The sequence below is a fragment of the Sitophilus oryzae genome, unplaced genomic scaffold, assembly GCF_002938485.1.
Source record: "Sitophilus oryzae breed Bouriz unplaced genomic scaffold, Soryzae_2.0 scaffold_1297_pilon_pilon, whole genome shotgun sequence".
NCBI lineage: Eukaryota > Metazoa > Arthropoda > Insecta > Coleoptera > Curculionidae > Sitophilus > Sitophilus oryzae.
In genome coordinates, this window is record NW_022145945.1 from 10223715 (window position 1) to 10244252 (window position 20538).

The following is a 20538-nucleotide window of genomic DNA, read 5'->3' on the forward strand; positions in this document are numbered from 1 at the left end:
TTATGATGCATTCTCGAAAGCCTAGATAACTTTATTCTTTCCATTGCATCGATTATGTCAGAGAGCATTAACATATACGGTTATTATAATTTTTAGAATTCTGTTAAAGTGATTTTTTATTTCGTATAACTTTATTTACTTAAATAATAGATATTTATTATACCACGCTAGCAACTTTTACTTTTGGGTCGGTATTTACATGTGTGGAAGTGAATCGCTTAGGGATTCTATTAAGTCGGAGTGAGAAAAATGCGACGGTGTGTTGTTGCGGCGTTGCCACATTTTTCAAGGATGCAAGTACGCCTTTCCCTGTCTAGTGGAGTAAAGTCACTGTCGAAAGGCGCTTATTTTAAGTTATTTTTTTTTCGGAAAGATAACTTAAGATAAAATCATTAGATATGTTTTCGGGCATCTGAAATAAGTTAAGAATATCGTTAGGGTGACCTAGGGTTTGTATAATGAAAAATGTCAGTAATCGCGGTAATTTGAAAACTAGACTTTTTAACCATAACATGCGATAACTCAAAAAGTACTTTAAATATTGAAACTTTCTTTTCTTTATTTTGAAGTTCGGGTCCTTGATAAGACTTTGTATAAATGAGAAAAATTCGACCGGTTCGTTTTTTCCCTTTAAGAAGTTTAAAAAACGCGTCCATTTACTTTTAGTGCAGAGCAATTTTCAGCAATCGTGTAACTTTTTTATTTGTAAAGATTTTCACACACTGTCTGTGAAGAAAATATAGCAAAAACGTTAATAAAGTTTTTTTAAACAAACTACAATCAATTATTTCTAATGGATAATGTAATGATTTTTGAATTCAGATTTCTAACAGCGCGACTACTAACGTTTGAGTATTTTACAGTCGTTGTTTAATTTCCAACTTGTATTTAAAAATTTACAAGATATAAGAAAAATACAACAACGACTCGATAATAAATAAATTGGCAACGTTTTTATTGTTGCCTCTTTGTTCAGTACATTATAAATGCCATTGTACTGTTCTTAAGGTGCGTTCACACCGGCTGCCCCGCTCTGCGCTGCGCCGTGCCGCGCAAAACATTTTCTTAACATGTACTTTTCAAGTTTATTTAGCGCGCACAAAAGTGTATGTTAAAAAAATGATTTGCGCGGCGCAGCTGGTCTGAACGCACCTTTACCCCCATAACGGACATCTCGACCCAAACATATCGCTTGCCAACCCTAGTATGTGTTTTTTAGGAGCATTTTTTCTACTCGAGAAAATACTTAAAAGGCGTTTAATTTTCTTAAGTAGATAAAATGGAATAGGCAATGACACATTTTTATTGAATATTTTGAAATTTTATCTTTGAAACTGAGGTCCTGCATGTCTTCTCTTTAAGATAAATACTAACATTGACGCGTTTAGGTTAGATAACTGTTCTTTGATAGACAATATTTAGGTCTAAAAATTTTAGATTTTCTTATTAAAAACCCTTATAGAAAAATATACAGAGCTGGTCTTAAATAAGTGCAAATATTTCCAGGGCTGGTAGTTCTCGATAAAAGAAACATATTATTTTCTTTTTACCCGTTTTCGTGCAGAGAGTTCAAAATAACAGTTATTTTACTTTGAAAATTAAAAAAAAGTAACCACGTACTTGATCTTTTCTGGGTTTTACTTTTTGTAAATTTACCTATTCTAAATACATATATTATGTTCTATAATACATGTAATAAATTCAACAAATTTTTTCAAAAATTTCAAATTTTGAAAAAAAATTCGAAAAAAAAACAATAGGCGTGTTTCTGGGGATGAAATATACTACCCCTAAAAATATTTGGCATTTATTTAAGGCCCTGTGTTCAATTAAGCCCCGAGTAGTTTAATTTATAATATTCTCAAAGGAGAAAACATCTTTTCTATTTTTCTAAGGGAGCAAAAGCATTATGAGTCAAAACACGGAAAACACTGTGTTAAAACGGTATCAGACATCATTTGTGACGTATAACGACATTAATTCTCGTAAATATGAAGGCTAGGTATATGAAAACTACACGGGAATTGCAGCCGAGAAAAACGCAATTTATTGTTATTTATTATTAATCTTATCCCCGTTCGTTAATTTTTAAAGAAATTTATTATTTTAGGTTGAATAATTAGAAAAATATACAAAATATAAATATATTAAATGGGTACCCCAATTTTTTTATTACATACTTAAATTCTCTGTAAAGTTTTATTAATTTTTATATCAAACACTCTACCTAACAATAACCGTTTTTGAGAAAAAAATATTTAAAATTTTTGGAGGAAAAAAACTGTCTATCAAAAAAATCTGTGTAGCCAGTGGCGGATACAGAGGGGGCCCATGGGGCCCCCCTAAAATCTGTAAATTTGTGTTAAATATTAGGCTTTTGGGTTAAAAATGGCGCCCTAAAAGCATATTCTACATTACTTTTTATTTTGGCCCCCCCCCTAAAATAAATTGCTGTATCCGCCCCTGTGTGTAGCCTAAAAAACAAATATAGTGATTAGGTATCACAGCCACTGTGGCATAAAGAGAAGACATGTGGCTAACTATTTCAAAAATTAAATTGTTCGAATGTCATATAATATTGCCCGTAGCTGTCATGGAATTGAGCAATTAAAAAAATATCATAAATCATTTTTTTCAAATGTCCACTTTTTTATTTCACTACTGAAAAGGTTTTTTAATTCGTTACTTTTTGATTATACATGTTCCTATATTTAAAATTATTAGTTTTTAGGTTATTTAAGATTTATTTTAAAGGGTATATTTTTTGTTTTTTTTAAGCAGTAGCTTAAACGTCACGCGATGTAAAACTATATCTATATCCATGTCATATTGCCATTAGCTATCACTAAAATACGAGATATATTTTTATCAATACACTTTATAAAGTTTTACCAGCAGTATTTATAATATACGAAATTCAAATAATTAGTTTTTTGACTGAAGAAAATAAATTGTCTTATGGTTTGACAATTAATGTCAAAAGAAGCTAGATAAAATCAAGTAAAAATTATCCTTTAAAACTAGATTTCAAATAACTTAAAAATTATTAATTTTAGATATAGGAACATGTATAATCAAAAATCAAAAAGTAACGAATCAAAAAACCTTTTCAGTAGTGAAATAAAAAAATTGGGTTTTCATTTGGAAAAACGATTAATGATAATTTTTTAATCGCTCAATTCCGTGACAATTTATTAATTTATAATTAAAATAATTTTTTATTTTTTTTTGAAATAGAATAGCCACATGCCTTCTGTTTAAGCCACAGTGGCTGTGGTAGTCACTAAATTTGTTTTTTAGGCTATACAGATTTTTTTGACAGGTAGTTTTTTTCCTCCAAAAAGTTTTATTTTTTTTTTCTCAAACACGGTTAATGTTAGGTATAGAGTGTTTGATATCAAAATTCATAAAATTTTACAGACAATTTAAGTATGTAATAAAAAATGGGGGTACCCATTTAAAACAAGAGTAAACTGCTGTCATCTTCCGGTATTCCGATAGATCTCGTTGTTAAACAATAATGTGCAAAAAATCTCCGATCCAGATATTGTAGTTCTATAGAAACTTCTAATGCACGCTCAGCCTGGGACACCCTGTATACCCATAAAATATTTTGTTTCTACATCTTTCCGTTTTTGTATATTCAACACGTGCAATGAAATTTCAGCATAACAATTTTCTTTCAATCCAGTTTAATACCGCACACTGCAATCATCTAATTCCCAGCCAAGCTAATTATTGAACTTGTTCCTTTGTCCTATGCACGTATCGCGTATGGGTGTTATATAGTCCTACAAACACCCCTATTCCGCTCAGTTTCGTACACCGTCGACGAGCAAATAATTATCCGCCATTTGCAGCGTGTTTATGAAAGCCGCCGATAAATCAAGCCACCTCGCTGACGAAGGGGGTCGGGGGAAAGGCGGACTGGGGGGACTGGGGGTGGCGTGTGCACCGACACCGACCGGCTCGTTCGCCTAAAAGCTCCGGGCGCGATATATTGTTCCGGCTAAAACGGAAAACTCGTCGTAAGTTGGAAACTTCGATGTGATTAGGACGTTTCGCCGACCCCCTTTACTGCTTCTATCGTCCTGTTCTTACTTCTGCCATTACTGGTGGCCCTTTGTAGAGATTTAACAGAATTGTTTGGGTGGTTTTGTTGTCAATTATGAAAGACGATACCCAAAGTTCCAAAGGTTAAGGAACTAAGTCAAGGGTATGCATTAGGGTGCGGTAGATCTCGGCAAAAATTGAGTGAAATAATGGAACAACTTTTCGCTAGTAAGTGTCTATATAATATACATACGTGTAGTAAACCGATCATTTATGAAATTCACTTAAATTAACTAAATTATATATTTTTCTTGCATTTTAGCTTTTATTTATTACTTGTCAAAGATTAGATGTCAAAGAATTTAGATACGTTAATTTGACTTACCTGCTTCAGTAGCGTATCGGATGTTTGTGTTAATAAATACTTATTATAACTTATCTTTTTTTATTAGAATTATATATTTTTATAACAATTTTAATAACTACCAACATTTATTCACAACGTAAAATAAAACAACAAATTAATGAGTCATAGTTTTACATTTTTTAAATAAAATTAGAACGACACTGATAAACCGGAATTTAAGTCCGCCATATTTGAGACCCATCGCGGTGTACCTAAGATTTTTGATATGCTCCTTTCTTAGTCTTCTTATTCAAAGTTAGGTACTATAACGTAGTAGTGTAGATAGCACAACAAATTACATTTGACATTGAAAAACGTATGTTGACATTTGACTGGATTTGCATACGACAATTATTTTTGGGGGGTATACTCACATAATCTTTATATTCTAATTACGTGGTTTATAAAAGTTCCAGAGCAATCAAAGTTTATATCTAGGACTTAGCTATAAACAATTTCATCCATGACCTGTAGGTCATGACGTCGCGCATAAGCTGTTGGGCCTTCAATTTTAGGGGGTGCCAGGTCGTTATCCTTCCTGTTTCCCTAATTCTCCCTGCGCTATATGTTTCGATTAGGACCATTGTTGTTGAATATGGAATTTCGTACTTTGTATAGGATTGTTGTATACTTTGCGTATCGATAAATTGATAGGATATTATCGAATACGTGATAAAGCAGAATGTTTAACTCTGGATATTACAGCTCCTTTGGCACTTCAACCTTCAATATATTGTTTAGTATTTGTTGTTTTACCTTTTCCATTTTTGTTCGTAAGTAAAAAATTATTAAGTTTTTATTTAAATCGTCCCATTGCTGCCAAAATTCACTAACTTTCTTTTTATTACTTCCGCGAAAAATGCGTCTAAAGATGAATTGCATTGCATAAAGATGTTATAGTTAGTAACTATTTGGTATTAAAATAAAACATAAATAGCCAGAAATCGTAGTTAATGACTTTTGCAATCGATTCTTCGCATCAAAACATAGTTAGTGATTGAATTTGGTTGTTCGGAAAAATGTTAGTTAGTGACTTTTGGCAGCAATAGGACGAAATATACTGGTATGTTAATGAAAATATCTGTTTGAAAAATAATGGCCCTCATTCATCAAACTGAATGTAGTATAGTTCATATCAAATAAACTTTTAGCTATGTGATTAAGCTTGAGCGGCACAACGTTGCCCTCTTTTAAATATTTTCTTTTAATCAAAATATTTTAGGAAACAAAAATAAATTAATTAAAAATATATAAACAGTTAATATTTACATCAACAAAACTCACCTTCTTAACATCTCCTAAGGGATGTAAAGAGCCATTACTACCGCTTTCCCTTTCAAAATATTATAATTAAGTTGCGATGAGTTTTTTACGGCTATTGAGTTATCTTGTACACTTCGCACTACAAGATGTTCTAAAGAGAACAATGTTTGATTGCAAGGTCGGCTAGTAAACATTTTTAAGCTTAAAGTATCACAGCACAATTTATTTAAACCAAAAACTTGTAATACAAAACTAAAGTGTCAAAACGAATGACAATGTCAGGAAATAAATATATAAATGTGGCAACTTGACATTTTTTACAGCAGAGCTAGGTACCACCTGAATCCCCAGCGGAAAATTTAAATTCCAGTTAGTCAGCCCGGCGCCGAATATATCAATGGCTGGCCAACAATGAATTTAAAGGGGAATTAAAAAATATAAATGAACTTAAAAATCGCGCCCTCGATTACGTAACTAAAAGTTGAATTGATATCAAATATATGTATTTCATTTAGTGTACGAATGGAATTAACCTACGACTTCTTAATTCTTGTATTATCTACATATACAGGGTATCCCAGAAATAAGTGCAAGTATTTTAAGGGGTGCTAGATCTCGATAAAAGAAACATATTTTTTCTTTATCGTTTTTCAAATAAGTCCAAAATAACAGAGTTATTTTACTTTGAAAATTTCAAAAAAAAAATGATTTTTTGCTCAAATTTTGAGAAATTTTTCTTGTAAATTTAACGTAGCCATATTATCAAGAAATTATGTTTTTTAACTAAAAACTAAAAAAAAATCCGAATTTTCAAAAATGTTTCTTCGCGAAAAAAAACTCATAAGCGTGTTTTTGGGGTTGAACTATACTACCAGTTAAAATACTTGCACTTATTTCTGGGACACCTTGTATAACGAAAATAAAAAAAACTAAATGTCAAAGTGAACAGCTAAAAACAACAACAAACAATCACTTTAAAGTATTACATACCAAAACCTCTAAATGCCTACTTTTTCAACACCTTATGAAAATTGCTGCACATAAATATTTTACGCACAGCTGCACGTCTGGTAGGTACTTGCAACTGGTAAAATAAACCGGCAAAGGGCTAGACTATTCACCCCCTTTTTTAAAAAGAGAACTTTACATTTACCTGTTCACTATACACCCTTTCGGAATCTTGATGCTCGAACCTGTACAACTGTTTTAAATTTCAAATATTTTATAGAGTTTTTAAAATCGATATTTTTTCTTATATCTTGGTTTAATTAGCCACGGAAAAATGTTTATATTTCATTTCTTTTATCTACTGCATTTTTCATGACCACCGTGATTTTTCAATAGCTCCAGATAACTTTTATAACATAACAGTATAATCACAAGTTGCCGAGTCTATACAGGGTATTTCAAAAAACATGTGCCATCTCTTGTGGGTAAATTCCTCACTTAAAAATAAGATTTATTTTTCATATCAACATAGGTCCGATTCTGCTTTCTTTCGTAGCTCTACAAAGGTGGTACAAGTCTTAATATTTTTTCGATTTATTATAATTTTCGCGTTTAATTAGCGTTTCGAATGAAATTTTGTGTATTAAAAAGGTGTCATATTCACCAGGGACGGCATATGGGTTATCACTGAAATATTTTTCTAAAAAAGCATGTACGCCACTGATTTTTTCTCTTGTTAACGAAATAGAGTAAGCTGTTTAATGCCGATTAAAAGTTGTCACTTGTTATTTTGTCGTTTTCGGCCTCCTTGATGAGATAAACGCATTTTTATGAATTTGCTATGATGCAAGTCTAATAGCAACCTTCAAAAAATTTTAATATCATTAACTTGCGAAAGTTTTAAATAAGTGATCATTTTTTCTAAAAAAATCCTTTATGGGTATTTCGCCACTGCACTGCATGAAAACTGCACTGAACGTCAACGGTTTCTTGTAGACGTATCTGTTTTAAAAAAGTAAAGTGTTCTCGAATAATTGAATTTAAATATTTTAAATAGTTTTTTTTCTTTATTCTTTGTATTTTTTTTGCTTCCAACGACGGAAAGAGATAAACTTTCCGAACGCTAAGCATTTCTTTCTTTGTTAGGCAAATTTGTATAACTGTAAACATAACTTCTGACAAGCAGTGTCCGTTTAGGTTTAACGCAAAAGTGTTTACAAAAAAATACTATTTTATTTTGTAGATTTTCTTGCAGTGCAGTTGCGAAATACCCATAAAGGATTTTTTTGGAGAGATGAATCCGCCACATAGATATAGATTTTTTTTAAGTAATCATTGATTCCTCATCAAAAAATATAAAAAAAGTTCCTATAAACATGGGTATGGAAATACATAGTTTTAGAGTTACAGGATGTTAAAACTTTTAAAAATTAGTTTTTTTGAAATTATCGTAAATACCATCATTTTTTTATTTGAAATTGATGTATGTTGGACTAACAGTCACAAAAATTAATAGTAATAATTTTGAATAATAAATTAGGTATAATATATATTAATTTATGAATTTTAATTTTATTAATTGTGATATAATTAATAAAATTGCGTTTATCTCATCAAAGAGGCCTAATTCGACAAAATATCAAGAGATAACTTTTAGTAAGCGTTCTATATAGTAAGCGCACAAAAATATTTGCGCCATTGACTTTTTTCTGAAAAATATTCCAGTGATAACCCATATGCACGTCCCTGATAATCTTATCGACACTTCTTTAGCATTAAAATATGTAGCACTTATAGTAATTTGGGTAATTTTTACCCTCAAAATTTCATTCGAATTACTAAAAGTAACATTCGAAATATTACTAAGACTTTAACACCCTGTAGTTACGAAAAAATGCAGAATCGGAGCTATGTTGCTATGAAAAGCAAATCATATTTTTACGTGAGGAATCTCTCCACGAGAGATGGTACATATTTTTTGTAACATCTTGTATGCATGTAGAATAATATAATAAATAGCAACGATTACCTAAAAAAACATATTTATTTATTTACAACAATTGCTGATATTTTCACTTCGAAAGTGTTAGCGAGAACTAATTATTAGGAAGTAGCGTTTATCTGCAACAATACAGACAGTTTGATATCTCAATCCACTGTAGAACTCAAATAGCAATAATCTGTTTACAAACACTCCATAACAGCGATAAGGCTTTGCTCAGAGAATAATATGTAATTAACTCGCTTTGCATAACAACACATTACGTACTATTTCAACAACACATGTGTAGCATTTCCAGGTCGTTCAAATTAGAGGGACTAAGGTAGCCACCTGAAAATTCAGCATGTAAAGTGGGTTCAAGACACTCTATTTAATATTTAGACCACCATAATGTTCTATCACTCTTTTCGTTGAAAATATGTTTATTTATTAAATCTTAATTTTTTAAACAGTATCTTTTGACATTATCTCTCTGCAGTACTAAAATCTATTATTTATTATGTACCTATCGTGTGATATCGTTATTTTAGAGCTACTCTAGTTTTTAATACCAAATACGAGATGGTATACAAACTTTATTGGTGGCTATTGGTGGCTCTTTGGGCACCGAATATTAACTATACAATGTACTCTGGGTCTACAGTTAATTTTTCATCGATTTTATATCCGCTTAACTTAAAAAAACAAAAAACACCAGATTTGGGCATTCTTCATTCCATCACTCCAATAATATTGAAATATCATCTGTCTTTTTTGAAATAAACCAATAAAACTGGTTAAAAACAACAAGAGACGACGCAGATAAAAAATCGAGATTGGGTATGTTAGTATATGACATAAATTAGGATTGATTGACGTATTCAATTGTTTTCAGTCATTTCCTGTTTCATCGGAAATGACTACAACTTTTGATTTTTAAATGGCACCCTTGGTATTTTGTTACTTTATTCGATAGAAAATAATACTCTGAACAGAATGACATATCTTATCTTTCGAATTTTCTCATAATAATTCTTATCTCATAATCTTTCGAATTTTCGAATGTGGTTTATTTGAAATTGTAACATGCGATTCATAACGACAATTTCACTCGAAATACCGAATTATTCGCAAAAAAAATCTTTTTCCAAATATGCTAATGAGCCACCCTCATTCCATTTGAAAAAATTGGGCACCTTTTAAACGACCAGAACAAGACACGAATAACATTAGACGATCAAATTTATTTTTCCAAGACTTCTTGATTAAAAATTAGATTGAAAGATGTCAAAAGTTGACATATGATATGTCATTCTATTCAAAATGTCATTTTCTATAGAATAAAGTAAAACAATACGGAGGACGCCATTTAAAAATCAAAAGTTGCATTCATTTCAGGTGAAACAGGAAGTGGCCGAAAATAATTATTGAATACGTCAATCAATCCTAATTTATGTCATATACTAATATACCAAATCTCGTTTTTTTTTATGTGAAATAATAAAAAAGTTATAGGGGTGAGCCATTTTTGAGACGCACCCGGTATAAATCCATCTACAGTTAACTTAAAAAATATTAGAAACTTTTTTTAGTGAAATAAATGGATTGGTATGAAAGTTATCTGCCTTTTTTCTGTCATTGTCTCAAATCTTATCTGTGTAATAAAAGAGAGTATAAATAAAGAAAAAAAATAGTTAAAATCACATACTCAATATTCACAAAATAGACCGAAATAAAAATATTGACTGGTACTGGTACTGACAAATGGGAATAACAAATGGATATTTATCAACTAAAATTCAAATAGCGACAAATGCGACCCCATACGTCAACAATTGTTATGACTTTAAGGATTAGTTATGCCTCTGGTGACTGCTCGCAAAGTTTAACTTTTATTTTCAGTTATTGCCATTAAAGAAAATGTTCTATAGGGGAATAGTTTGTGATAAGGTCAATCAGATCTTTCAATGTACTTTATAGTAAAAATAATTTTTAAATGATTTCATCAACTCGTCAGGCGATTTAAGTTTATTTTGCCAAAACAATGATCTTCAATGACAGCTGGTTAATTTGCTGAAAATAATGACACTAATTTTTAAGAAAATGTATTCCTTGTGAAATGTCGACATTCGGGCTGTATATAATTTTATAGCTTTTCCTATATTCTATGCATTTTTACTTCAAAGAGAATAGACCAGTGTTTACAAGATCAAATTCGATTATCAAAATATAAGTCATTTACGGCGTAGAAAGCCTTGTCTAGTAAATAAGAGTTCAATGCTTTGCGAAATGAAGAAAATGATGTTATGGATTTTATTTCAAATGGCAGGTGATTGTGCATTTTTTTCGAGTTGTATAATATTGAACATTTAACTAACTCTGAGCGTGGGGTAAGTAGATAAAGATCTTGCTCCGCGTTCCCGAGTGGATAAGTGTGAGATGGCCTTTCTTGAGAATCTGATACATGCTTACGTATTAGGCAAACGGATTCAAATATAAATAAGGAAGGAAGAGTTAATATTTTTTAATTTTTTAAAAAAGTCCTGGCAATGAGTTCTGCTGTTTAGTCCCAGTGAATATCGAACAGCTCTCTTCTGGAGCTTGAAAATGCGGTCAAATTGAGTCGCACAACACGTACCCCAGAATGGAAGGGCATACCTGAGGTGCGACTCAAAAAGTGCATAATAAACAGTTCTAGTCACTGACAAGTTAAGCTCCTTAGAAACAGATCTTAATGCAAAACAGGCAGAGCTTAATTTTTTCGACAAAGCTTCGATATGCATGTCCAATTTCAGAGAATTGTCTACAACAAGCCCTAAGAATTTTACACATTTTACGACGTCAATGGTGGTGTTGTTAAGTACAAAATTAAATATTAAATTAAATAATCTTTCCGATCATACGAATATACGTTTATATGTTAGTATCAAACGCGTTGCCTTGCTTGGAGCAAGGTAAGTAATTAACATATTAGCATTAATTGATAGTTGACATTAGCGAACAGCTGCTCCGTACGGAACATTCTGCTCTCTGTTCATATTGAAAAACGAAAAGGATACAAGAGAACTTCGAATCCAGAGCGAAATAAAGTAATTCATTAATGTACGATCTCTAAAGCCGTGTAGTTTATAACAGAGACTATAAATAACCACTAAATGCACGGACGGAGAGAAGGCTATTTCATTTGTCTCTATACAAATTAGTAAGTAGTCCAGATAAATGAATATTTACAATGCATTAGAACTGCCTGTGTATAATATTGTATGTGCAATTTCAGTATCAAAAAAGTATTATTTATTGTCATGAATGAATAACTATGTTATAATTGTGATTTATTATCACGTAAGGCGGATTTTCTTAATTCTACGTCTTACCTTCGAGATATTGTTATGCGTTACGCATACTTTCGCATAAATAATTGTCGCAATACTACTACCAATTAAAATTCTTGTTTAAATCGCATCCAGAGCGAGTATCTCGGAACTTATTCGTGGTTTAGTTGTAATATAATTTACTGGTAGATGGAGAGAACTCTAGTTATTCAGTAGCGTAGCCATTATGTGTTTTATTTCTATAGATGTGAATTTATACACATAGAAAAATAAAAACAAATTGTGTACGCACTACGTGCGCGTATTTGAAGTGAAACTTCTTATCAGCAGCTATTAAATTGAAGGATTTGCAGGACATGTTTGAAAATGTATAGTTTGAAATGTTGAAAAAGTAATAAATTAAAAATTAATAAATAATTTGATTCACTCTCACAAAATTTGTATTAAAATGACCGTCAGTCCGTTTGTCCGCTTGAGGACTCCATTAACGTGCCAAGTTGGTCCTTACAATAGGAATTGACCTCAAATCCAAGGAGGCAATAGAGATAGAGGGACATATCCTCTATTATAGATACGGGACAACACCGGTACCAAATCTAAGGAGAAACCAAGTTAAAGAGGTGGAAGAAAATGGAGACAGATCCTCCAGCCTCCAGCCCCCGGGTTCCTAAGCCGGAGGCAAGCTCCTCGACTGTGAAGAGCGGCACAGAGGGCTAAACTCTAACTGTGGGAGGCTGTGTACCTTCAGAGGAGGATGGGAAAGACCCTGTCGCCTCTACAACAGGGGTATGATGGGTTGTGGATTGTGTGATGACTCAATGAAGGGGGGCACAATAGATCTTTAAGGTCGCAGTGATTAACCCCCCTCTTACTCATTCTACATTCTACATTCTACAACGTGCCAAGTTTGGTTACAATCTACTATAATTAAGAGAAAAATCCTGATGATTTCGTCCATTTAATGGCATCGGTCCGAAAAGTCGAAGGCATCATACTGTAGCTCGTTCCCAATTATGCCGATATCGACTCAAAATTTTCTTCAATATCAAATCCTTAGTCCCACCCTTATGAAGATGTAAACGAAACATTGTATCCAACTTTGCAGGGTGGGACCGTGTGCACCATCGCCCACATAGTCTATACCCACTAAATTTGGTCGCGATCGGACATCACATTTTGACGTTTCTTACGTGAGAACTAACTGTCACAGTTACACGGTCAAGTTGGCCTTGGTCATGTCTATCGACATGCTGGAGATAGACTGGTAATTCTATCGACATACCAAATTTCATTTAAATCGGACGATTTTTTAATTTGATTGATTGATGATGGGGTTTAGTAGTGCACAAAACGTCGTCAAAAAGTCAGGATTTTGTTGGTACGCTATGTGAGCAACGGTGCATACGGCCCCTTCCTTTTTCCTCCATTTTAATTCTTAACTTCTCGTCGGGAATTCAGCGAATTTTTGGCTTTCCCGATGTTTTGAAGCGGTTCGAAAACGGCTACCTTAAAGGATCGTTTTACATGTTGAACTGTCAGTAAAAAGAGAAAAAATAGTAATTATGTGCATTCTCTTGCTCTTAAGTGAAAACTAGTTCTTCTATAAATTCCTCAATAAGTAATTGATAATAGGTGCCCGGTGGCAGGGGCGGATACAGGAATTTATTTTAGGGGGGGCCCAAATAAAAAAATTATGTAGAATTTGCTTTTTAGGGCGCCATTTTTAACCCAAAAGGCTAATAATTAACCCAATTTAGAGATTTTAGGGGGGGCCCGGGCCCCATGGGCCTCCCCTCTGTATCCGCCACTGCCCGGTGGCGTAGAGGTACAGGCTCTCGTCTACCAATCTCAAGGTGTGGGTTCGATTCCCACATCCGGCATTTCATCAGCCGACTATTTTTATTAAAATAAAAATAGTTTGGGTACCTAGGTCGACTCAGCCTTAAATAAGTACTTGGGATTCACAATCCTGAGGTAATAATAGGCGGTTGAAGCGTAGTGCTAGCCACATTACCTTCCTTGTATACCGAACGGATCTAGTATAGCAAGCTGTACCTTGCTACTCCCAAAGCGTTAAACGCTATATACGGGAGCTATTATTATTAGTAATTGATAATTTACGATTTGGCAGCTATAAATTTTATTAAAAACATCGAAAATGCTGAGAGGAGTCTTCAACATTTCCCCCGTACAATAAGTATAATGACATATCATAGGTTGACATAACTCAACAATAGGTTATAAAATTCACGTAACATTGACATTTTTCATTCTTATCCATATTTGACTATTAGAGGGATACCTGAGAAATAGCGATGCTGCCAATATGTGCTCAATGCGTATCCAGAAAACGATTCGCACGGTAACGAGAATACCAAAGTCAACTGCTTGGCGTTCCGCTAATCGAATACTTTCGCTTACCGCTTTGAAAGCGTAACGTTTTTATCTCAAAGTTCCAGAATTCGGGCCCAGACGAAGCCAATTATTATTTTATCTCGGGTGAATAATGAGAGGGTAATTGACAAATGTGTTGGTCTCTGTTTGGTGAATTAAACTCAAGAAAGGGGCACAATAGATCTGTAAGGTGTGGTGATTAACTCCCTTCCAAACATTCTACATTCTAGCTAAATATTCTAAGTCACCCCTGGGGGCTTATATAGACCACTTTCGGTATGATTGTTAGTTCTGAACAAAACTTTCCCAGACCAAACTTGCAATACGATTGTGGCGTTTCGTGTTATTTAGGATATTTGATAAGGCAGTTGCGTTTGGGCGTCGCACGACACTGCCATTCACTTGTGCGAGAGACAAAGACCGGCTGCCGGACCGGTTCGAATCGTCGCAGCAGCCGGAAAAACTTTATGTTCATACGGCGCGACCGGCGACGGAGAGTGGCAGTAATTTTCGTGATAATTTACTTGCCGGGCACGATTATATCGTTAAGGACTTTATGTAAGACTTCGAGAAGGGTATCAGGTGAAATACGAGCTTTTGTTTTAATCATAACCAATGACAAAATAAAACAGTAATTCACCACAATACACCAAAATGGGCACTTTTACTTTTTCACTGGACGCGCGTTTCGCTAACCATGTTAGCGTCATCAGCAGATGATTAAAACTCAGGTAATTTTGTCGAAGATGATCTCTCTTCGGTCCTTCACTCTACGTCAGAGTATGGTGACACTTCCTCGGACCGTGTTCGACACTGCGCCATATGTGAAGCTTCCGGGAGGTTGTGTTCCACTAGGGTTTTGACTTGGTCTACCCACCTCTTAGGTGACCTTCCACGTAATCGTCTTCCCTTTACCTTCCCCTCCACCATCAGTCTCTCAACTGAGGTGCCACTCCTGGCAATATGGCCAAAATATCGGAGGATTGACTGATTTAATCTGGTAACCAGACGTGTCTCAATTTTTAGTTCCTCTATAATGGAAATGTTTGTTCGATGAACCGTCCATGGTATTCGCAGCAGCCGTTGATATATCCACATCTCCAAGGTATTTATTCTTTGCTTATCACTTTCCTGGTGTGTCCATGTTTCGGAGCCATACATAGCTATGGGGAATATTGGGGAGTTCGCAATGCGCAGTTTAGTTCTTCGTGTGATTGCTGAAGTCTTCCATATCTTAGTCAGCTTTGTTGTTGCATTCCTCGCCATTGCCACTCTGCGTCTGATTTCAGCCTCGCATCCTCCACAGTTTGCTATCATGGAACCTAAATAGTTGAACTGGCTCACAACCTCGTATCCAGCCACGGTTCGGACATCAGGTTAGTTATTGCGGAGGCGGTCAACAATCATCGTCTTGGTTTTCCGTTTGTTTAGTTCCAAGCCATATTCTGCACTAATAGAGCACAGTGCAGTCGAAGATGATAGCAGATATTAAAAAAACTCTAAAACAATGTAACATTAACTGTAACAAAACTGCAGGTATCCAATCCCTTAGTACCAAAATTGTATGCGTTGCCTAAAATTCATATATATTCAAAATTCAAATATATAAGCCGGATAAATCTATACGCTCAATTATTTCGGCTGCATTGTTCTCCGATTTATAATTGGCAAAATGGTTATCAAGGGAGTTCGAATTTCTAGATGTATTAGTTAAGCCGGTCCTACACGATGCTTCCAACGTTGGAACCAACGTCGGACGCATCATTTGGTATCTGCTTCGACAATACTGCAATTCACAAGTTTGTCTCCTACACGATCCTTAAATGACAACTTGGAAGGTGTTTGACACATCGTGTGGACGCTTTATTAGAAATATTAATAATTGCTGGAATTTGATATCTAAAGAAAAAAATTGTGTGCACATATTTGTCGTAAAATTTCTTCTTACTCCTGGCCGTCTGAGGACTCCACTTGAGTACCTCTATCCATGTGCCGAGTTTGGTTCCAATCGACCCATAATTAAGGGAAAAATCCTGATGATTTCGTCCATTTAGAGACATCGATTCGAAACGTCGAAGGCGTCATCCTGTAGCCCGTCCCCTATTATGCCGAAATCGACCTACATTTTTCTTCAACATCAAATCGTTAGTCTCACCTGATGAAGATGTAAACGAAACATAGTAGCTGAACCATCTTTGCTGAGTGGGACCGTGTGTACCGTCGCTCACACAGCCTACCCGCCAAATTTGGTCACGATCGGACGATAATAACTTTTGATGTTTCTTGCGTCAAAACTGTCTCAGTGACACCTGTCAAGTTGGCCTTGGTTTAATCTATCGACTTACAAAATTTCATTTAAACGGGACGATTTTTTCGCCATTCGGCGTCAAACTATCATGAAAAGATGGAGCTCTGTAACGGAATTATGCTTCCTATTCCCTATTCCATAGGCGTATGTGGTATGAGCCATATTGGTAATGGTAAATGGTATAAACTGATATAAAACTATTTTCTTTAGACGGACATCTTCTAGAACAATAATAAAGGTTTGAATAATTTTGATATTAACAACAAAATATTACTCAGTTTCACTCGACCGCGCCAAAACACTTTTATCATTCTTAATAAAAATAAAATTCAAAATTAAAGTATCAAAAAGTATAATAAATTCCACAAATTTTTCTTCGAATTAAGGAAAAGTTCAAATACTTGTATCCTAGAATTTATATTCACAGTAATTTGGAAAATCAACCAAAAAACTTAAAAATCGAAGAAAATATGTTGTTATTCCAATAATACAATAGTGTCGAATCAAGAAAATATTTTTATCTCTGTATTAAAAATAATAAAGGTATCATTATTACAGTTTTACCATTAGAACGAAATCCAAACAATACCGAATATTCATTTCTTATAAAAATGAGGTGATACCAATAGAAGCCGGGTTGAAAATAAATATAAAATTTTTAATTTAGGCTATTCACCTAAACTTACACTCAATAAATGTTCAACCTCGTGTTCAACCCTCCAGAGAAAGAATTATTTATTAATAAAATTTTAATTATGTTAACTGTCTCTACGCTACTGAAGTTTGTCTAAGGCTGGTATTTATAGTTGCATCTCGAGACGCCAAGACGGTCTTGGGCTCTCGAGAGCGGAATCCACAGAATACACGAGCAAACGTCATTTTGGAGATTGCGATTTTCATTTTGGAGATTGTCATTTTGGATAGTTTATGTGATCTGTGGATAGTTTCTTAACCTAACTTTTTTAGTAAACAAAATAAATCCCTTGTAAATTCGTTTTGTCTGATTAAACAGTTTTCAATTTTGAATATGTTAGAAGAGTTTGAGGATATTTTGGACCATGTGGAAGAAGAAAATCGTCTTCGAGTTCCAAAAAGGTATATACGGGATGCAGGAAATCCAATAGAAATGTTTAGCGAGGGGGGATTTATGCCAATATAGGTTTAACAAGGCTACAATTACAGAAACTATTTTACCTCTTATAAATTGAAGACTTGCAAAAACCTACCAATCGTGGTTTACCCATTCTCCCCGTTGTTCAATTACTAATTTGTTTACAGTTTTATACGACTTGTAATTTTCAGATGGTAAATGGAGACTTGCGTGGTGTTAGCCAACCTACAATTAGCCAGATAATCAAGAATAATGCAATAATGTGGAAGTATTTCAAAATCGCAAAAATTTTTTTTAGTCTAAATGTTCAGGTCCCAAAAGGGAAATTATGGATATTATAGTTGGATATCCTGGGTCAAGTCATGATAGTGTTATATTCAATCGAAGTAATTTAAGAATGCTAATGGAAAGGCGTGATATTCGTGATTTACTTCTTGGAGACAATGCATATAGATGTAGGCCAATTCTATTGACTTCTGTTCTACAGCTAGGAATCAACAAGAAACCAGGTATAACTTTGCCCATAGAAGAAAGCGAAATGTTGAAAGGCTATTTGGGACTTGGTAAAAACGTCTTCCATTTCTCCGAGGTTTACAAAACAACTGTTGCTATTATTTGTGCAACAGCTGTTCTTCATAATATTGGTTTAAGGGAAAATTTAGATAATTTTGAAGATGCTAATTTACACATTCCAATTATAAATAAAAAGGAAGAGGGTTAGATTTTTGAAGAAATCTTATTCAACATTTTGCAAATTAATGTATTTATTGTATTAATATATGTATATCTAGTAATTATGTAATATGTTAAGTAATGTTCCAAGGTAACTAGTACCTATATAATAATTTTATTTACTTTTCTATTAGTGTTAAGTTAGTGTTTATATATTTACATGTAACATATTTTAAGTAATTTCTTATAGTCTATTATTAGTTATCATAAAAATACTGTTTTTCTATACTTAAATAACATATGATTTCTTAGTAGTTTTACGCTCACTATGACCAGACAGTTAAGTGCTTGTTTTAACTGGTCACACAGAATTTTCCCACTAATACATTAAAACTAAAAAAATTGTCTTTTTATTTTCTTCATCATGAATATTTATATAAATATCATATCACATAATATACAATATTGGATGTATACCGTATACCTATAATTTTCAAGATTTTATTCCTTGGTGTAAATTCTGTATTCTTATTGAGTTGACCACTCTATATAAAGTTGATACTCCATGTTTTATAGTTTTATTTAGAATAATATTTCACAATACACATTCTATGATTATTGCGTTTTTACTGCTTCCTTATTTCTTCTCGTCTAGATGACATTCTTCTCTATTCTTTTTTTTCTAGTCTGCTACGTAAATCAGTGACTGACAATTTTTGCCTTTACTTATAAATTTAATTTATTCTCTGACACTCGTCCAACCTGACTATGTCTTAGTCTCCAAGACTTAATTAACAAAACTAACTTAAAAATTACCTACAACAATAAAAAAAATATTCATTCTAAATTTATGATATTTAAAGATTTTAAAAATTTATGAAACTATTCAAAACTAAATAAACCAAAAGTAGTATTCATTAAACATTAAACATATTCTTCTAAATACTTCTGTTTATGTGTTTTTCTGTGTCATGGGGTAGAACTTGTGTCACTGTAAATAGTCCCTTATATTTAGTAGCACTTTTCATATAGACCATGTCTCCTATCTTTGTGATACCTTTAAATCTATATGTTTATCATAATTTTTTTATACTTCCTTTGTTCCATTTCTATATGTTCTTTGACCTCTTTTCTCAATTTTTCAGGTAATTGAATACTTTTCATTCTCTACCGTCAATAATCTCACTTATCCATCTTCAATCTTCGGAATATATCCATATAATAATTCAGGAGTTTTTTTCGCCAGTGGATTTATTCACAGATGTATTTATAGCTCTTTCTATATTCTTAATATATGTATCCCATTTGTTGTTATCATCTGCACAAGCTGAAGGCAGTATCATTGGAATAATAATGCTGTTCAACCATTTATGGTTGCATCATACAAATTCACCCAAATGTTCTGCTATTAAAATGGACACCCTCTTGATAATCTGGCTTATTGTAGGTTGGCTAATACCAAGCATGTCTCCATTTAATATCTGAAAACTACAAGTCGTATAAAACCGTAAACAAATTAGTAATTGAATAACGGGGAGAATGGGTAAACCACGATTGGTAGGTTTTTGCAAGTCTTCAATTTATAAGAGGTAAAATAGTTTCTGTAATTGTAGCCTTGTTAAACCTATATCGGCATAAATCCCCCCTCGCTAAACATTTCTATTGGATTTCCTGCATCCCGTATATATCTTTTTGGAACTCGAAGACGATTTTCTTCTTCCACATGGTCCAAAATATCCTCAAACTCTTCTAACATATTCAAAATTCAAAACTGTTTAATCAGACAAAACGGATCTACAAGGGATTTATTTTGTTTACTAAAAAAGTTAGGTTAAGAAACTATCCACAGATAACATAAACTATCCAAAATGACAATCTCCAAAATGAAAATCGCAATCTCTAAAATGACGTTTGCTTGTGTATTCTGTGGATTCCGCTCTCGAGAGCCCAAGACCGTCTTGGCGTCTCGAGATGCAACTATAAATACGGGCCTAAGTCGTTTATTAATACAATAGAACACAACTAAAACATAACTACGGCATTACAATAAAGATATAAAGGGAATTACAG

The 20538-nt window shown here is 33.4% G+C and overlaps 1 long non-coding RNA gene across 1 annotated transcript; it reads right to left on the minus strand.

The window, feature by feature from the left end:
* Nucleotides 1-18407: 18407 nt before the first annotated feature.
* Nucleotides 18408-20179, minus strand: LOC115874744. Its single transcript, XR_004048884.1, has 2 exons — nt 18953-20179; nt 18408-18861 (listed from the first exon to the last, which is right to left on the minus strand). It is a non-coding gene; the product is annotated as an uncharacterized LOC115874744 (long non-coding RNA).
* Nucleotides 20180-20538: the final 359 nt, after the last annotated feature.